General features: G+C 47.6%; 1 protein-coding gene and 1 long non-coding RNA gene across 6 annotated transcripts in view; one reads left to right on the forward strand and one right to left on the reverse strand.

Annotated features, from left to right (window-relative positions):
- FMNL1 (formin like 1) overlaps positions 1-17,652 on the reverse strand; it is a 1,060,054-nt gene that overhangs the window by 947,772 nt on the left and 94,630 nt on the right. The window lies entirely within an intron of this gene.
- LOC146870934 (uncharacterized) overlaps positions 1-17,652 on the forward strand; it is a 158,711-nt gene that overhangs the window by 81,036 nt on the left and 60,023 nt on the right. The window contains exon 1 of one of the 4 annotated variants that reach the window (XR_014979831.1): positions 10,475-10,675. The exons of 1 other annotated variant lie outside the window; for it this stretch is intronic. This is a non-coding gene — a long non-coding RNA (uncharacterized LOC146870934). Of the gene's footprint in view, positions 1-10,474; positions 10,676-11,152; positions 11,347-11,372; positions 11,567-17,652 lie in introns of those variants that run through there. 2 more of the 4 variants (XR_014979832.1, XR_014979830.1) reach the window with 2 other exon arrangements.

The following is a 17,652-nucleotide window of genomic DNA, read 5'->3' on the forward strand; positions in this document are numbered from 1 at the left end:
TTGATAGCAATGCTAGCGGGAGAGCGTCTGGCCATTTCAGTCCTGTAGTGGTAACTATTTTGGCTATTTTGAGCTTCAGTGTGGCATTATGCCGCTCAACCAAGCCTGCAGATTGGGGATGGAAGACCGCATGGAACTTCTGTTTTACACCCAACCCTTTTAAGATGAGTTGGATAACTTCGGCTACAAAGTGTGGACCGTTGTCGCTCCACAAAATTCGACAAAGGCCGTAACGGGGGAAGAATTCTTTCAGCAATACCTTTGCGGTAGTCATAGCAGTGTTGTCGCGGGTCGGGTAAGCTTCTACCCACTTGCTGAAAGCACACACAACGACAAGTACGTACTTCAAGCTTTGGCACCTTTCTAACTGGATGTAGTCCATCTGTAGGACCTCAAAGGGATGATTAGGAACCCCAAACCCTCCCCGGGGTACAGCAGTTCCTTTACCAGGGTTGTGTTGGAGGCATACCAGGCATTGTTGGACCAGACGTTTGGCTGAGTCTGGGATCTTGTCGTTGTGCCAAACCTTGGAGATGAGTTCGATCATGGGGGCAGACCCTATGTGCGCGGGGGAGTGTGTCATGGTTAGCATGGGAATCAGGAATGAGTCAGGTAGCAACCATTTGTTCGTGTCTTTAGTTCGCCAGCAACCGTCATCGTCCTTCAATCCCACCCGTGCCCATTCAGTCAATTCGTGTGGTGAGCTGGCTAATTGGATGTCCCTAATCGTTTCCCTAGCATCCTTCCATTTCTCAGTTTGTGACCTGGTCACGTACATGCGTGTTGTTGACCTATTCTCGGCTGTGGTTCGGGCAGTGATGTCAGCCAGCGCATTTCCCTGTCCTATAATGTCCGTCCCCTTTTTGTGTGCCTGGCATTTGATCACCGCTAGCCGTGTGGGGAGGAGGACTGCTTCGGTCAGAGCGGAGACTAGATCTCCATGTAGGATGGGTGTGCCATGGGAAGTCAGGAATCCCCTCTCCTTCCATAGGAGCCCAAAGTGGTGAACCACCCCGAAGGCGTACTGGCTGTCGGTGTAAATGTTTGCGGTTGTCCCCGCTGCTAGGATGCATGCTCGTGTGAGAGCAATCAGTTCAGCCGCCTGTGCGGATCGCTGTGTGATGCGAGCTGTCTCAACAACTGTTCGGGCTGTGGTGACTGCATAGGCAGCTGAGGTGGTGCCATCGGGGAGCTTGATGCATGAGCCATCTACCCACAGTTCTCCGTCAGGGTCCGGGAAGGCAGTATCTCGGAGGTCAACCCTACTCTTAGTCTGTTCGTCGGTGAGGGTCACGCAGTCATGTATAGGGGACGCATTGGGGTCAGTGTCAGGGAGAGGTAGCAGAGTAGCTGGATTCAGAGTGGTGCATCGTTTCAACGTGATGTGGGGTGCAAGCAGAGTCAGTTCATAACCAGTCAGTCGTGCGCTAGTCAGGTGTTGAGTCTTGGTCTGGTTTAGGAGGGTATCAACCGCATGGGGTACTAACACAGTGAGGGGGTTCGAGAGCACGATCCCCTCACTTTGCCGGATAGAGACAGCAGCGGCGGCTACCGCTCGAAGGCAGGCGGGCAAAGCTCTGGCTACAGGGTCAAGAGTGGCAGAGAAGTAGGCACAAGGGCGTTGTTTAGGACCTATGGACTGGGTTAGGACAGACAACGCGCATCCCTCCCTTTCGTGGGTGTAGAGGGAGAAAGGTTTAGTGTAGTCTGGGGTTCCTAGGACTGGTGCTGAACAAAGGGCATTTCGCAATTATTTGAAGGAGGACTGGCATTCGGGTGTCCAGGGGGAGGGGAAAGGGGGCGTCTTTAGCTAGCAGGGAAAGCAGAGGTTTTACAATAAGGCTGAAGTTTGGTAACCACTGTCGACAAAAGGAGGTGAGTCCGACCAGAGACCGCACTTGCTTCTGAGTTTTGGGGACAGGGGTTTCTAAGATGGTCTGAATTCAGTCAGGTGTAAGTTTCCTCCCGTCTTTGGATAGGAGGTGGCCTAGGTATGTCACTTGGGGTTGGCAGAATTGTAACTTCTTCCTGGAGACTTTGTGACCGTTCTCCGCAAGGAAGTGGAGGAGGTGAATGGTGGCTGTGACTGCAAGTGGAGTGGTGTCGGCCGCCAAAAGAATATCATCAACGTACTGTATTAACACCACTCCATCTGGTAGTTGGACTGCATCTAGTTGTCTCTTGAGGGCTTGGCTATAAATGCTGGGGCTCTCAGTGTAGCCTTGTGGTGCCCTACAGAATCTGTACGAACGGGCTTTTAAGGTGAAGCCGAATAGGTAGCGGCTGTCTGGGTGGATGGGGATGGAAAAGAATGCGTTCTTTGAGACCAATAACGGTAAAGGTGGTGGCAGTGGACGGAATTAGGGTGAGGATGGTGGTGATGTCCGAGACCACGGGGTACTGAGGTATGACTACTTTGTTAACCTCTCGCAAGTCAACAATGAAGCGGTATGCTTTCTCATCTCCCTCACCTTGCCTCTTTACAATGGGTAGGATAGGGCTGTTGCAAACATTACTGACTACTTCTTCTACCACTCCTGCATCGACTAGGGACTGGATGATTTCCACCAATGCCTTCTCGCCTTCGGGCGATATCCGATACTGTGGAAGTTTTGGGAGCACCGCGTCCGGTCGGACAGTTATGTGTACGGGGTCGATCACCATGTGTCCTACGTCCGAGTCGGTTTTTACCCACAGGTGTGAGGGTAACGTGTCGAGTAGGGACAAGTCAGCATTGGTTATGGAGAACATACGTCGTGTGAGACAAGACCTGAACAGATCCGGGTTATCGTGCAGGATGACTCGCACTCCGTCTGGGGAACATCTGATGGTAGCTCGGAAATGTTTTAGCAAATCAAGTCCCATGATAGCATTGGGGGTGTTGGAGGAGAGCAGGAATGTCGTGTCAGTGGTGTTATCTTCTAAGTCAAAGGAGATTGGTGCTGACAAGGGGTTAGTGGAGGGCGTCCCATCGAAGCCTATTGAGGTTACGTGTTAGCCAGACAAGGGTGCCCTAGGAATCAGTCGTTTAGATAACGCACTACGTGTCGCCCCAGTATCTACCAGAAATGGAGACTTTGTGCCCAGGACCTTAGCAGTGACGTAAGGACCTTGCTGGTCAACACGGAGTTCGACTGGATCCCTCCCTTGCCCCTGGCGGTCCTATGCAAAGTCATGGGTGTTTTCGTAGTCGGACTGCTGGCACTGGTTCTGTCGGGGGCGATCAAAGGTGTTTGGTCTGCCTGGCCTGTCGTTGGTGGTGTCATTCGTGTACCCTCGTCCCTGTCCTCTACTTCTGGGGTCATATGCTATGTCTCTGGTGTCTCTATTTTTGTTCATCTCCAGAAGGACCGGGCACTGGGATTTCCAGTGTCCGAACCCTCTACAGAACGCACATTGGTTCCCGTCTAAGTCTCTTCGTCCAGTGTAAGGTGTGGGTGTATGGTCTCTAGGGGGTAGCTTTCTAGGGGCGGTTGGTTGGTAATTTCCTTTAGGGGGCTCCCTTCCTATGGTCACCCCTTGCAACTGTGCTATCATTACCCTCTCCTTCAGTTCCTTTTTCTTTTTCTCGGACGCCCTATCGTTCTCATTCTTTTGATGTTCGTAGTATTGGGCCATCTGGAGGATAGCAGCGGGTTTGGAGGCTGCCCAACTACTCTCGCTGGTCTGTAGCTTCTGGGAGACTTCTTGTGACAGACCCTTCACATAATTCTGGACAAAGAGGTGATGTCCGGTTGCAGTGGTCATGTCCTGGCCACTATAATCGGAAAACACTGTCTCGAATCGAGAGAAGTATTCAGACACATCCTCCTGGGGTTTCTGGCGACAAGCCGTCACTATTGACCAGTCTACTTTTCTTTCTGGGATTAGAGTCTTCAATTTCTGTACGTTCTTGTCTGGGAGTTCCAATATGGCTTTTAGGGGTTTTTGTCCAGGTTCTCGCTGCTTATCTATGGTATCGAGTTGTACCCAGGTATATCCGAACGGCTCAGCGTGGTCGACTTTCCGGATTTGCTTCCACACGTCAGCCGGCAGACATAACCCGAAGAACAAATCGATATCCGCTAAGGTCATTATGGTTGAACCTAAGGCCGTACCTAGTTCGGTGTAGAAGGCCGTCGGGTTCTTTCTTAAGTCGGGTAGGGTTTTTCTAAAGGTCAAGATGTCTTGTCGGTCCCATGGCTGGTAAACCCAGTTATATACAACCCTTCCCTTCGCATCTTGGTGGTTGATGTCGTCGTGTGTTCCCTGACCTCGTGGGGGGACCCAGTAGGGGGCGGCTTCTTTGATGGGCATCATGGTATCAGCCTTCCCTGCCTGGGGTTCAGTCGCTATGGGGGTCTCTGCTTTGGTTGTCTGTCTGTGTTCTTTGAGATGCCGGAAGACTTCGAGTGTACGAGTGAAGAGGTTCGTCACATCGCCCTCTCCTTCCTCCCCAATGTCTACCTTCCTATACAAGGTCGCTAAGCCTTCGGGACCTCTATCTTGGTGCCTATCCTCATAGGCATTCAGGGTGTGATAACAAAGTCGTACGACAAAGTGTCGTCTGTGGTTGTCGGCATACGAGTTATACATGTCTGTTACATACTCCTCACTTTCCTTTCGTTCTACTAGTGTCCTTACTACCTTATCGATTCCGGCTCGTTCATCCTTTGTTAGACGATTCATTCTGGCGGAATCTTTCTTTCTCGTCTCCGGGTCATCTAACGTTATTGCTAACGTTGTGTTCAGTACGAGAGGCTCGGCCGGCGCGGAGGCCGTGAGGACCGAGGCCCTGGTACTGCTTTCACTTGCGTTTGGGGGTTGCGGGTGCTGTACTACAGGTTGGGAGGGGGGGTATGGAGGGGGCATGTAGATGATCGGGGGACCTAATAGCAATTAGTCATTCGCTCGTTGCTTGGAAGGTAACTCAGGGTAGAGCGTAGAGGAGGTCCTAACAGGGCACTGGCCTGATGTTTCAGACTCTTGTTTCAGTTTAGCTTCTTTTCTCTCCTTTATCTCTTCCTCTAACTTTCTAGCGGCAAGGTGAGCTGCCTTTCGTAATTCCTTTTCTGCTTTTACTTCTTCCCTCTTTTTCCGTTGCATTGCTTCTTTGCGCCACATGCCGATACTGTCGAGCATAGTAGGCGTCGTTTTATTACTACGTAGAGCTATTTCTAGCGTTTCCATTTGATGATCATCGAAGGATCCCATCAGTGGCCACTGACTCTCGGGGTCCCTTTTTGTATATTTATGCCATAGTTTGCTATAAGCTACGGCGACTAGTCCATATTTAGTGAACATGTCCTTATTAGGGGTGCCTTCCAGTGGAGCCGGATGGTTCACCTCTAATAAGCGGTCCGGGCAGAACCAACTACCAATCAGTGGGGAGAAGATAGGCATGACGGGTTACAACGGGGACAAAAGTCAGCACTACCTATCTTTTCACTGCTTGCAAAGACTAGATAGAATATCTCTATTCCACGTTATTTGCAAGCAGAGAATACCTCCAAAGAACCAATATCGAACAACTAGTGTTCGGACAATCAATCAATCAATGGTGAGAAAGAGATAAGCACGACGGGTTACAATGGGGGACAAAAGTCTGCGTTACTTATCCTTCACTGTCTGCAAAGACTAGACAGAATATCCCTATTCTACGTTGTTTGCAAACAGAGAATATCTCAAGAAGTACTATTCTTCAAAACAATCAATGTTCGGACAATCAATCAGTGGGGAGATAAAAATAGGCACGACGGGTTACAATGGGGACAAAAGTCTGCGTTACCTACCCTTCACTATCTGCAAAGGAAGAGAGAGTATTTCTACTCCTCCCCGTTTGTAGACAGCGAATATCTCAAAGAGAACAATCAATAAGCAATACTAGTATTTTCAATCAATCAATCGTTTCGCAATTTGTCGTGTTTCACGACCTTACCCGGACCGTATGGACAGTTTCTCGTCTTCCGCCTCCAGCACCCGATCGTCCTCTACTCTCCGTATTTGCCGCGGCACTCCTGATGGTTCCCAGTCAGGACCGTAGATCACTCGAGAGAGGTCTGCTCGGAACCAGTGAAGTTCGGATGATCGGCTGCCAGACGAGGGTCTATCGGGCAGGAGCTCTTTTCGATCGTTGCAGTCGTTCACTCTGTTGTCGGGACCTCTCCCACTGGATCCATGTGTCGCTGATGGGCCCCACGCTTGGGACGCCAATTGTTAAATGGTAGCGGCAGTTGCAGTCGTTAACCTTTCAAGATTTGCCCGGCGGTAATCGCTTCTTATACCATTCGATGATTTAACCAATAAAAGAGGCAGGCGCCGGAGACTGGAAGGCAGGAAACAAAGTTTTATTCCGTCGGAGTAGAACACATCAGATCAGACAGCAAGGTATCGTCACGAGGTGCTCTAACCACATCTCTGAGGCCTGGCCTCTTATACACAGGTTTATGACTTTATTGCAGGTTTATCATACATGGCACATTCCTGAGATTGCTTTGATACATGAAAGGACATCCTCGGAGCCCCCGGCTCAGGTCCGCTCCCACACATAGTTACAGTAGAAGTCCCCACCCCACCCGCGGTAGGAGATGGCTATCACACAGCTGGACATTCCGCCAATTCCCGGGGGTGTGTGCAACCGGTCGGGTCTCAGGGGGTGGGAGCCTTGATCAACTGTAATCCCTTTGATGTGGGGTGTTTCCCTTACAGTAGGGGCAATAAACTGCATCCGCAGGGCCAGGTGATGGCCTGGGATCGGCCCGGACAATCGGGCGCAGGGGAAGGGGGTTATCAAAGAGATGTATGACCATGTATGGGATGTCGGTCAGGCGTGGGATGTGGTTCCATGGCAGGGTCGCGCAGAAGGAGAGGGTTTATGGCCCGTGTATGAGAGAGCGGGGGTGGCCGGCGCGTGGGGGGATGTTCGCAGCGCCAGAGGGACGCGCTGGCGATCGACAATGAGCAGGGAGAGAGGCCATGGTGCCTAAAATGGCTGCCGTGTGTTTTTGCGTGTGGTGCTGGGGAAAGACAAGATGGCGCAGATAATGTTCAGATACGAACTAAATTTCCACAGGAGTGTGTCATAAACTAGGGTTGAGTTAGGTTTGGTTGTGGGTGAGGATTTGCTGTGTTGGGATTGAGGGCGCCGGTCAAGGGAGAGCTCGATATTGGTGATTTTGTCATCGAAGAATTTGGCCAGGTCATTACAATGAAGTTTGGAGGCAGGGGGATTTGCTTTGGTGGGCTTGGAGGTCTGTTTCTGGATGATGTTGAAAAGTTCTTTGGGGCGGTTCTTGGCTTTGTCTAGTGCACTCCGGAAGAAGGAGGCTTTTTCCTTGATTATGTGTTTTTTGTAATTGATGCGTTCTTTTCTGAGCTGGGAGAGGTTGGTTGTGGATGGATCCCCTCTTCAGAGTCTCTCAGCGGCTCTTACCTTTATTCTTTCGGAGTTGAGGTCTTTGATGAACCAGGCTCTGGAGGGGGTGTCTCTGACCCTTTTCAGTTTCAGGGGGGCTAGTTAGTCAAGAGCAGTTGTCATTGTCCTGTTGTACAGTGTCGTGAGCTCGACCATGTTGAGGTTGTCTGTGGAGGGAGGGAGAAGTGAGGTTATGGTTTCTTCAAGGACAGGGATGGGGATGGCATTGAGGTTTCTGCTCCTTTGATGGGTAATTTGAGTTATGGCTGGAGGACTAGCAGTTTGATTGATGTTGAACATAATGATGTGATGGTCTGACCAGTCGATAGGTAGGATGTTATTGATGGTTATTGTTTCATTTTTGGCTATGATTGCATCAAGGGTAGAGCCCTTGTTGTGGGTTTGACCCTTGCAGTGTTGGGTGAGCTCAATTGTGAGAAGGAGTTCATTTAGAGACTAAATGACAGTGTCCTTTTCATTATTGCAGGGGAGGTTGAAGTCACCCAGGATGATTTTATCGGGGTTGGCTAGGGAGCAGTGTGTAAGTAGGTCTGATATTTGTTCTCCGGATGCAGGAAAGTTTCCTGGGGGGTAGTAGATGAGATGCCATTTTGTTACTTTATTGTTTTTACGAGTTAAGATGTGTGTTTCGAGGTATTCAAAGGTAGAGAAGGAGTGTGTTTTGACTTCAACTAGATTGATGTTGTTCTTATGGATGATGGCAATGCCACCACCTCGTTGGTCAATTCTGTCTTTTTTGATGATGGAGAAACCAGGGAGGACTAGAAGGTCGAGGAGCGGATTGGATGTTTCATTTAGCCAGATTTCGGTGAGGAACGCGATGTCAATGTCATGATTCAGTATGGCATCAGCCAGCTCTATTGCATACTTGACTGCAGATCTGCAGTTTATAAGCATGCAGTTTTTCTTGCCGCTGTTAGAAAGGTTTTGGGAGGAGGGCGGAGCTTGGGGAATGGTTGAGCGTTGGGGAGGAGGTCTTGTGGATCTAAGTTGTTTGTTGGCTCTACCTATTCCGTTTATTACCTGTATGTTGGAGGGAGGGGTTTGGGTAGTTGTGGGGTCATAGGTGTTAGCGAGTGTTGCTGCCTCTTTCAAAGATATCTCAGGGACCGCTCTTCTTGTTCTGAGAGATTGGGTGATTCTGGGGGATGGAACGCCAGCTGGTCGTCTGGTGTTTGGGCAGTTGAGGTGGCTCGTTAATGTTTATGAGGGAGGGGAGTATTGGGTGTTGGGCAGGGAGGGGGGGGCTTGGTGTTGAGAAGGATTGTGTTTATGCTCTGCGAGGTTGTGTTGATTTGGCTATGGAGAAGGGATAGGTTTTCGGTTATAGTTATGAGGTGCTTAGGGGTCATTAGTAAGAGGGTGTTGAGTTGTGTTTCAATGCGTGTGAGGCGTTCAGTTAATTCTGCCATGGACTCTAGGTTTTGGGTAGTGGGAGAGGAGGGGTTGGGGGGACGAACAGACTGAGGGTGTAGGTTGGGGCAGGAGGGTTGGGGATTGGTAGAGCTGGGGGGGGAGGTGTTGGGGATAGATTCTGCTGCGGGTGTAGGATGGGACGGGGGTTGAGGGGAGGTATTGTTAGGGGGAGGGGAGGGGTTGTGAGGCAAATTTGGCTGAGGGTGTGGGTTTGGACAGGCGGGTCAGAGGAGGGTAGGATGAGGGGAAATGGCCATGAAGTGGGGAAGTTGCTCAGGGCGTGAAGTTTCGGGGTGGGAGGTGTGGATGGGGGGAAGGGAGTGAAGTTACGCAGCTTGGGGAAGGCAAGTTCAAGTTGGCGGAGGTTGAAGTCATTTGCTTGGACCATTACTTTGCCATTTCTGTATATTGTTATGGTGGCATTGATTTTGAAGGAAGAGGACTTGGAGATAATCAGTATTTGGCAGTGGGGGATGTTGGTGATTTTGGTTATTCGCAGGAGGTTGGCTAGGTTATTTCTCCATTTGGCATGGTGGATGGTGTAGAAGATGAGATCTGTTTTTGTCTTGCCTTTGGAGGGGTTATGGTAGAGGTCAGCTATGAGTGTTTCAGGGTGTTGCTTGAGTACTCTATGTTTAAAGATTTTAGTGGCGTTAGCTGAGAGGTTGGGTGGGTAGGTGATGGAGAAGGAGTGGGGGCTGTGTGGTTTAGGGTTGGTGATAAGTTGGGGGTGGGGGTTAGTGGGGAGTTCTGGTGGGATCTTATATTGGTTGACATCCTCTTGATTAGGGGGGGTAGAGAGGAGGGAGAAGTACAGGTTGGGTTCCTCTAGTGGGGGCGGCGCGGCAGCTCGAGCAGGCCAGGGGCCCTTCAGATTGAGGCCTTTCTCATTGGGCGAGCCGGGGACTACTCCCCTCTGTCCCGTAGCAGGGTGTCGGTCCAGTGCTTCCAGATCACAGGTAAGAGTTATTTGCTGGTTCAAACTGTTCAATGTTTTAGTTCGATGGGGCAGGTTTCCCAGGGATTTACGCCGATAACGATCACTTACCTCTGGAGCACTCAGGAAGAGCTCCTTCTCCATCGGCCATCTTGTGACAGTACAGATGTGTAGTGGGGTGATTCCACCTGAAATGTAGGAGCTGCAGCAATACAAATTAATTACAAGCCTAGATTTCCACTTTAAATATCACTATAGAGGGTACAGTAGTCACAATCTCTTTGTAACACCGCCATTTTAAAATCAGACAATGTGCGGCGATCATGATGTCTTCGTATTGCCGCCATTTTAAAGACAGGCAGTGTACAGCATGCCCTGGATTAAATGAGCTCAGTCCCCAAGGCTGAAATGCAATGCCTAACAAGATCACCTTCAAAACTCTTCGTGGGAGGTACAGAACCACACAAACCCAGAGCAGTGAGCCCCGCAATGCCTATGGCGCCGTCAGCATAAGTGCAGGCAGCCCTCAGACCATGATCGTCAATAGTCAGACACCCAGGGCACACATACAATGAAGTGGGAGGCTGAACCCCTTTCCAAGATGGCTGCTAACAATGACACAAATTCGTGGCAGTCTTAGTCGTATTTTTGTGTCCAGTAAAATTCCATCATATCAGGTCCTATGTTGATGTCAGAAACCCCCAAGCGGCCATCTTATCCCATTCCTAGCGAAGTTTAGGGAATGAGTACTCCGCCATTGTAGCCCACCATAATGGCTGGATCTGCCTGCCATGGAAAGAATGCTTTGTTGAACACTGGTTAAACCATTTCTGAGGGGGTTCCCTCTGCACACTGGCACAGCAGATGACAGAGAGAGGGGGGGAATTCGTCGGGGGCGATGTCTGCCGGTGAGTTGGCCCACCCTAAATTGTGGGCATCTGCTTCTACAGGAGAGAAGGGAAATTCTGCCCTTTTTTTAGCGAATCGTCCATTACTGTCATCCTCTTTAAATGGCTATTTGTTTGAGGAAATATTTTATTTACATTAATCCTGTGTCCGTCGTGCAAATGTGGTGGCCCCACTGACTCTCTCCCTGATGGTGTAAGGCAGAGGCTCTAAACCACTGCATCTTACAGTTTTGTGCATGGATGCAGCCTTCCGATTTAAGAACCCCAAACTTCTGCCTAGTAATATCACACAAAGACAACAGGAAAAAATAAGTTTCTTAAGGGCTTTGCCTATGCGAGTTATGAAGGACATATGTCTACTTGACACACCCGTCGTACACGTGGTCATTGCGTCAGGCAGACGGCACGTGCAGCTTCACCTGCCCCTGCGCAGGTCAGTGACGCTGTCAGTCTCGTTTTTGAGGCCATGCACCAACACACGCATGTGACTTCTCTTCGGTAGGAGGTATCCCTGAGAGATGCCCGCACTGAACTCACGTCTGCCTGCCAGGCCGCCTTCCTCCAGCATCCTTCCTGCCTGCCCTCATGGGAGCTTGGCTTAGTAGGCCAGAGAGAGCAGCAGGACAGAGAGCGGATGGAGAGAGGGATAAGGAAGAGAGCGGCATGGACAGGTACAGAGGAGGTGACTACAGAGACACATGAAGCGGAGTATACAGGTGTAGGGTGAGATGAAAAGAAAGAGAAGGAAAGAGAGCGGAACAGCTGCAAGTGTAGTACTATAGAGAAGGGTAAAAAGACAGACAACAGACAGATGATGCAAAAGAGTGATATTTATCGGCAGAGGAACAGACGGGCAAGGCTAAAGGATAAAGCTAAACGGAGAGAGAAGAGGTGAGTAGGTGGATAGGCTAGAGAAAGCGAGAGACAATGTGATGTGGTAATATGCGGAGAGGCAAGGAGCAATGCGAAAAATAAGTGGGCGATATGAATAGTCAGTGGCGCGTGAACAATTTTCAGAGTGAGGGTGATCTCATCAGTGTTACGTCACTGAAGTCAAAGGGATAGTGAAAAATCCAATCCTCACTTAAAGAACAAGTGTAGCAAACGAGACACGTCTTTTTAGCAGTAGTAAGGGTATAGTATGTGTCCGGTGGTGCATTTTTGGAGCGCACTGTCCCAAATATTTTTCTAAAGCTGGTGTGGTAGCACATTGTCATTGACAGACAGCACATTTGCTATGGAAATGGCTGCTAAATCTGCACAGGCACAGTTTCACTCAAAAAAAACTATAAAGCTCTCAAATGACAATGTATGAAAAACGGGGTTCAGCAAATAGTCATTTGTCCATCACAAAGCGAAGTGTATCGATTCATTTTGATCCTGTTAAAATCTTTGTTTCCATCACACTTCAGAATCAAAAATGTGCCTCGTTTGTGCTTTCCTTGGTGCCGATATATTTTGAAATATTTGTACAGTTTATTTACAGGTATTTAAAAGCATAACAGTTGACCTGTATCTATAAATCTTTGCAAATGTGATAAAAAGACAACTTAAGGGCATCTTTATTAGTCATTCACTTCCTGAACTCCAGCATGGTTATTTTGGGGGTACAACACCAGTGGCGGCTGCTATGGAACATAAGTGTTGGGGCAGCGGGAGGGGGAGAAACAAAGAAAAAAAATCACTCACCTTCCAGCCGCCGCCGCTACTTCGTCCTCTTCTATTCCTGTCGACTCCCGGCAGCTGCTGTCATGCTGGTTATAGTTTTACCAGTATGACAGCAGCGTCGTGATAGGTCTGAGCAGCCTGGTTTTCCACTCAGACAGTGCCTGGGACTGTTCTCCACCCGGCTGTGCAAAATAGCCGGATGGATAAATGCTAAGTGTGCATGACGGTTTGGCCTAAGATGGTGCCGGCCACTCCTCCTTGCTCCGTGACGACAGCCCAGCCCCGCGCTCGCCCTAAACTGGCTCAGTACTGAAAAATAAAATTATAACATTGCGTTATTATAATTTAATTTTCCTTTTTGCACTTAATTTTGGTGTGTGCTCAATTCCAGGTAGTGGCTAGCATAGCATAGGGAGGGAGTGTGCTCAAAATGAATAGTCGCCATTCAACTACCTGCAGGTTGATTTTGGGCAACCCTCTTCTTGTCTTCCTTGAGAAGCATAGGGGGTTCTTAGAATAGGGTCCTTCAAAAAAATGCAGGGGAACATCAAGGATATATGATACAGTGGTGGGTATGGGAAGCCTTCACACTTGTAAAATAAAGTTCATTTTTGTGCATTCCCATTTTTGTACACCATGCTGACGTGTACAATTATAGACGTGGTGTACTGAAATTCTTTTTGCAAATTGCTACTTAACCAAAAATGAAAAAGGTTTGCTCTTGGCTTCATGCACAAATAATATTTCAGGTAAAGGGCAGGTTACATATATTCTTCGCAGTTATACAAAAGTGTACATGCTAAATGCTTTTGTGACTTGTTGAAACACACTCAAACCAACATTAAGTTCCCCCTAAAATAATGCCAAAGGTCACCACCAAAACTGAAAATGGGATCCCACCAATGACTGCCTCTGAACATGTTGTTAAGTCCTCACGCCCATGTGTACACTATCAGAACGATGCTCCCCTCACTGGAATGGTGGTCCAGAGTGTACCTGGGATCATTAAACTGAGAAAAAGAAGAGTGGACTTTCTCATGACAGCAGGGAAGGGCGATGACATTGCCATTGTTGTCACCAGATGAAAGCGCTGGGAAACCAGGATAGAGGTTCTCAGGCCAAAGTTCACCCTTGGTGAGCAGCCAAGGCTGGAACAGAAAATCAAAGCTTTTTGTAAAAAGAGTACCATAGCCATCACCACACAGATTGTTTTAATTTGGTTCTCGCAGAGAGTAGCCATTTGAACCAGTACCTGAGCCTTTGTTTTCCCCAGGGGTGATATACTCCATCTTGCGGGCAGTCCAAATGATGATACTTTAATCATACCCTATAATCACATAACACCACAGACATTCTTGTAGAGGGCCAATTCACCAAGAGAAGCCCCTTGGTGTTTTTGTCTAACACCAGATCTATACTCTCCGCAAATCTATAGAACTTTGTTTGAGACTCTTGACAGCTTTCACTATGAGAGCGTTGAGTATCAGGTATGTAAAGACCTGGAATATGACAGCCTTAAGTGTGAGAGCCTTGATGTGAGCACTTTCTGTATGAGAGAGCTGAGTGTGAGAGTGCTGAGGCTGAAAACCTTGAGTGTAAGCGGCTTAAGCAAGAGAGCCTTGTTTGTGTGTGAGCCTTGAGTATAAGAGAATTGAACCTAAGACCATTGCACATGTGAGCCTCGAGAATAATATCCTAGGGCCTCATTTACACACTGCACTTTGTACTATGTTTTGTACTTGTATGTATATGTGTGGAGTTCTCCATCGTGACTGAGGAGTCTCTGCACACATAAATATAGTATGTATGAAGTCGGAAATGTAGGAGGGGCACAGTGGAGTGGGTGGGCAAAGAGCCAGACTTACTACTTGATTGGATTTGATTAGGGATGAGTAAGAGGGGTTTAGGGAAGGCCTGCAAGGGGTTTAGGCAGGGACATCATCCACCAACAAGAGTAAGCCAATTGCAGTATTCTAGAGGCAGAGACATGTAACTTATACTTTTGTAGTTCTTTTTCCCTCAGGGTTTGTGAATATCAAAAGTAGCAAACTTACTAAAAAGTGTAAGCTTTCTTAGTCACAAGAGCATTGAGTCAGAAAACTTTGAGTCAGAAACCGGGCCGACTGGCTGTGGTGGGCACCGGGCAATCCCCCGGTGGGCTGCCAGGGCTGGGGCCAGTTTTGGGCCCTTGGGGGCCGTTTTTGTGACAGGGCCGTTTTTGCAGCATAGCTGTAAAATCGGCCCTGTAACAAAATCGACTGAAAACCGGCCCTGGCAAAGAGATCGGCAGCACCCCCAACCCCCGGGGGGAGGCCGGCCGAGCACTTTGCCAGGGCCGGCTTTGGTTCCCAGTCCGGCCCTGGTCAGAAATCCTTCAGTGTAAAATCCTTGAGCGTGAGAGCCTTGTGTCTGAGAGCGGTGAGGGGGAGTAAGAGCCATCGCCATGAGAATCATGAGAACCTCATGCATGAGACCATCGAGGATGACAACTTTGAGAGCATGAGCTTTGCACCATTCTCATAGATACTGTGGATGTTGTGTCAGATAGCTTTGTCTGTATGAGCTTGGAGTTTTAGAGCTATGTGGGTGAGAGAGATATTGTGGGACCCAACACTATTTCTAAATATGTTGCATGATCTAGTATCATTTCTATAGCAAACTGTTTTCAATCAACATCCCTAAGTGTAATGGAAAGTCTATTCTGCGGAATGGCTCAGTGAGTTAAAAGTTCTCTGTTGTAAAAGGTGGGGAACTATAGGTCACCAATTAATTTCCCACTAGCCATTAACATCATCATCATAAATTAGGTAATAATTCTATATCTAGTTCACAGGACATTGGTGCATTACCAGACCTCTATGAGTAAAGGAATCCCTGCATTACCAGGTGAGTGTCAGTAAGGACACTCCTGCATTACTAGCTCTGTGCCAATAAGGTTACTTCTGCATTGTCAGACCAGTATCAGTAGGGAAACCCATGAAATACAAGGTCAAAGTCAGTAAGGACACTCGTGCATTACCAGACTGCTGTCAGTAAAGTATTCCATTTATTAACAGGTCGGGTGAGTAAGGACACTTCTGCATTAACAGGCAAGTGACAGCTGGGGAGCCCCTGCATTATCAGATGAATCCCCCTGAGTGATATGTCTAGGTACCCAGACCATGCTATCACACCAGCCCGAGTCCCCTGAGTGATGTCTACATTAACCAAATCATAGAACTACTCCTCAATCAAACTGCACATTTAGAAATATGTGAACCCTTGTAAAGTCATTAGATTTTTATATGCTGAAAGAAATAGTTTTTACAAATGTAAATCAGTAAATTTGCAAGCTCTTTTTTCTTGTTAATTTCACCCAAACAACTATGTTAACTACAAAAATAATTGTTATAAATTGTATAAAAATGCATGTAAATGTTGATAGCTGCTCGATGTCGTCATGGCTTTCTGCTCAGTTTCACCATGACCTTGTGCACGCCATTATAACAAATGAAAAATAAATAAACAGATAAATATGTGGATACCTGCGGAAACTTAGAGTAAGGGCAGGGCCCTTTAGTCTTAGGCTAGTGGGATGTTAGAGGTGGGATACTCTAGAAAGATTACTGTGTTAGCTCAAATTGAGGATATTGCTTAGTCAGGTTACTCTAGAGAGATTATGTCATGTCAGCTCAAGTTGGGGAAATAGTTTCTTCTGGTTACTCTCGATTAGTCACTAAGTTGACTCAGACCAGGGATATTGCTTGGTCATGTTACCCTAGATAGATCACTTAGTTGGCTCAGGTTGAGGATATTGCTTGGCCATGTTACCCTAGATAAATCACTGAGTTGGCTCAGACCCGGGATATTGCTTAGCCAGGTTATTCTCGATAGATCACTGAGTTGGGTCAGGTTGCTGATATTACTTGGCCTGATCACCTTGGATAATTCGCCAAGCTGCTCAGACCAGGGACATTGCTTGGTTAGGTTATTCTTGATAGACCAATGAGTTGGCTCAGGCAGAGGATATTGCTTGGTCCGGTTAATCTACTGCTGATATATTTAAAATATATATATTTGTATAAGTCATTTGCAACTATTTAACATTGTGTGTTAGATGGCATTGGACGTCCTGCAGCCTTTCCTTTAACACTCCCTGCACCCGGTGAGATTGTCACTTGGCTCACATTACAGACTTCTCTCACCTAGCAATCAGAGAGAGGAAAAGTAAACAGCAAGCTCTACGTTAAATGAATAACCAGAAATTTGTCAATAGTCTTTGCCTGACATTTGATCTCAGTCTTTGTTTTTATGAACTTGTAGTTGCTGTTTCTTCAAAGTTGCTAATTCTCCTCTTCTAATATTCATTCTCCTCCTGGCCTCCTCCACTGTTATTTTGGGGTGCTGCAGTACCTCCCAAACTCCTACTTCCAGCGCACCTGCTCAAGATAGATCACTGAGTTGGCTCAGACTAGGATATTGCCTGGCCAGCTATTCAAGATAGATCACCGAGCTGGTCAGGCTAGGTTCTTGCCTGACCAGTTATTCAAGTTAAATCACTGAGTTGGCTCAGGCTAGAGACGTTGCTAGGTCAGGTTACTCTTGGTGGACCACTAGTTGACACAGACTGGAGATTGTGCGTGGTTGGATTACTCTAGATAGATCCCCAAGTTGGCTCAAACTGAAGATATTGCTTAGCCAGGTTACTCTAGATAGTTCACTCAAGAGACGTCATGGTTTATTTAGGCTGAAGAAATTGTAAGTTGGGCTTCTGTAGACAGAGCACTGGCTTACGATGGATTGCTGGCTTGGTGGGGGTAATAGCCTGGATTTCTTATGTTTAAATAGTTGTTGTGTATGCTACTCTGGACTGCTACCACTTTAGAATTAAAATAGAAAAAATCTCAGATGCCCCATTTGTCATCGATGGGTCGTTTGTTCATACTCGGTAACATCTAGATCAGCACACAGCCTTGTGGTTGACTACTTCGTCTAGATAACGGTTAACTTACACCTGGTGCTGGAATGGTTTAATTGATTAATTTCAGCCCCTTCAAATTAGTCACATGTGAGAAACGGTTGAATCTTTGAAGTATCTTTCTTCTGACAATAACTCTCAGAATGTGTCAACTGAGCTACATTCACTACAGCGACACACCGTGCTTATAATATTGTTCAAGGGTCAAAACATGGTTAGCAAGAGCAATGAACCTTCTACAGAGTGTGGTAATATTTGCATTGAACGTTTAACTGACATTTTGGCCATATCAGTATTGTAGAGAATGTTTTGATTGTGGAGGAAAGTTTATACTATGCAAGTGTGTGTGTGT

Source organism: Triturus cristatus, chromosome 1_1, assembly GCF_964204655.1.
Source record: "Triturus cristatus chromosome 1_1, aTriCri1.1, whole genome shotgun sequence".
NCBI classification, from domain to species: Eukaryota; Metazoa; Chordata; class Amphibia; order Caudata; family Salamandridae; genus Triturus; species Triturus cristatus.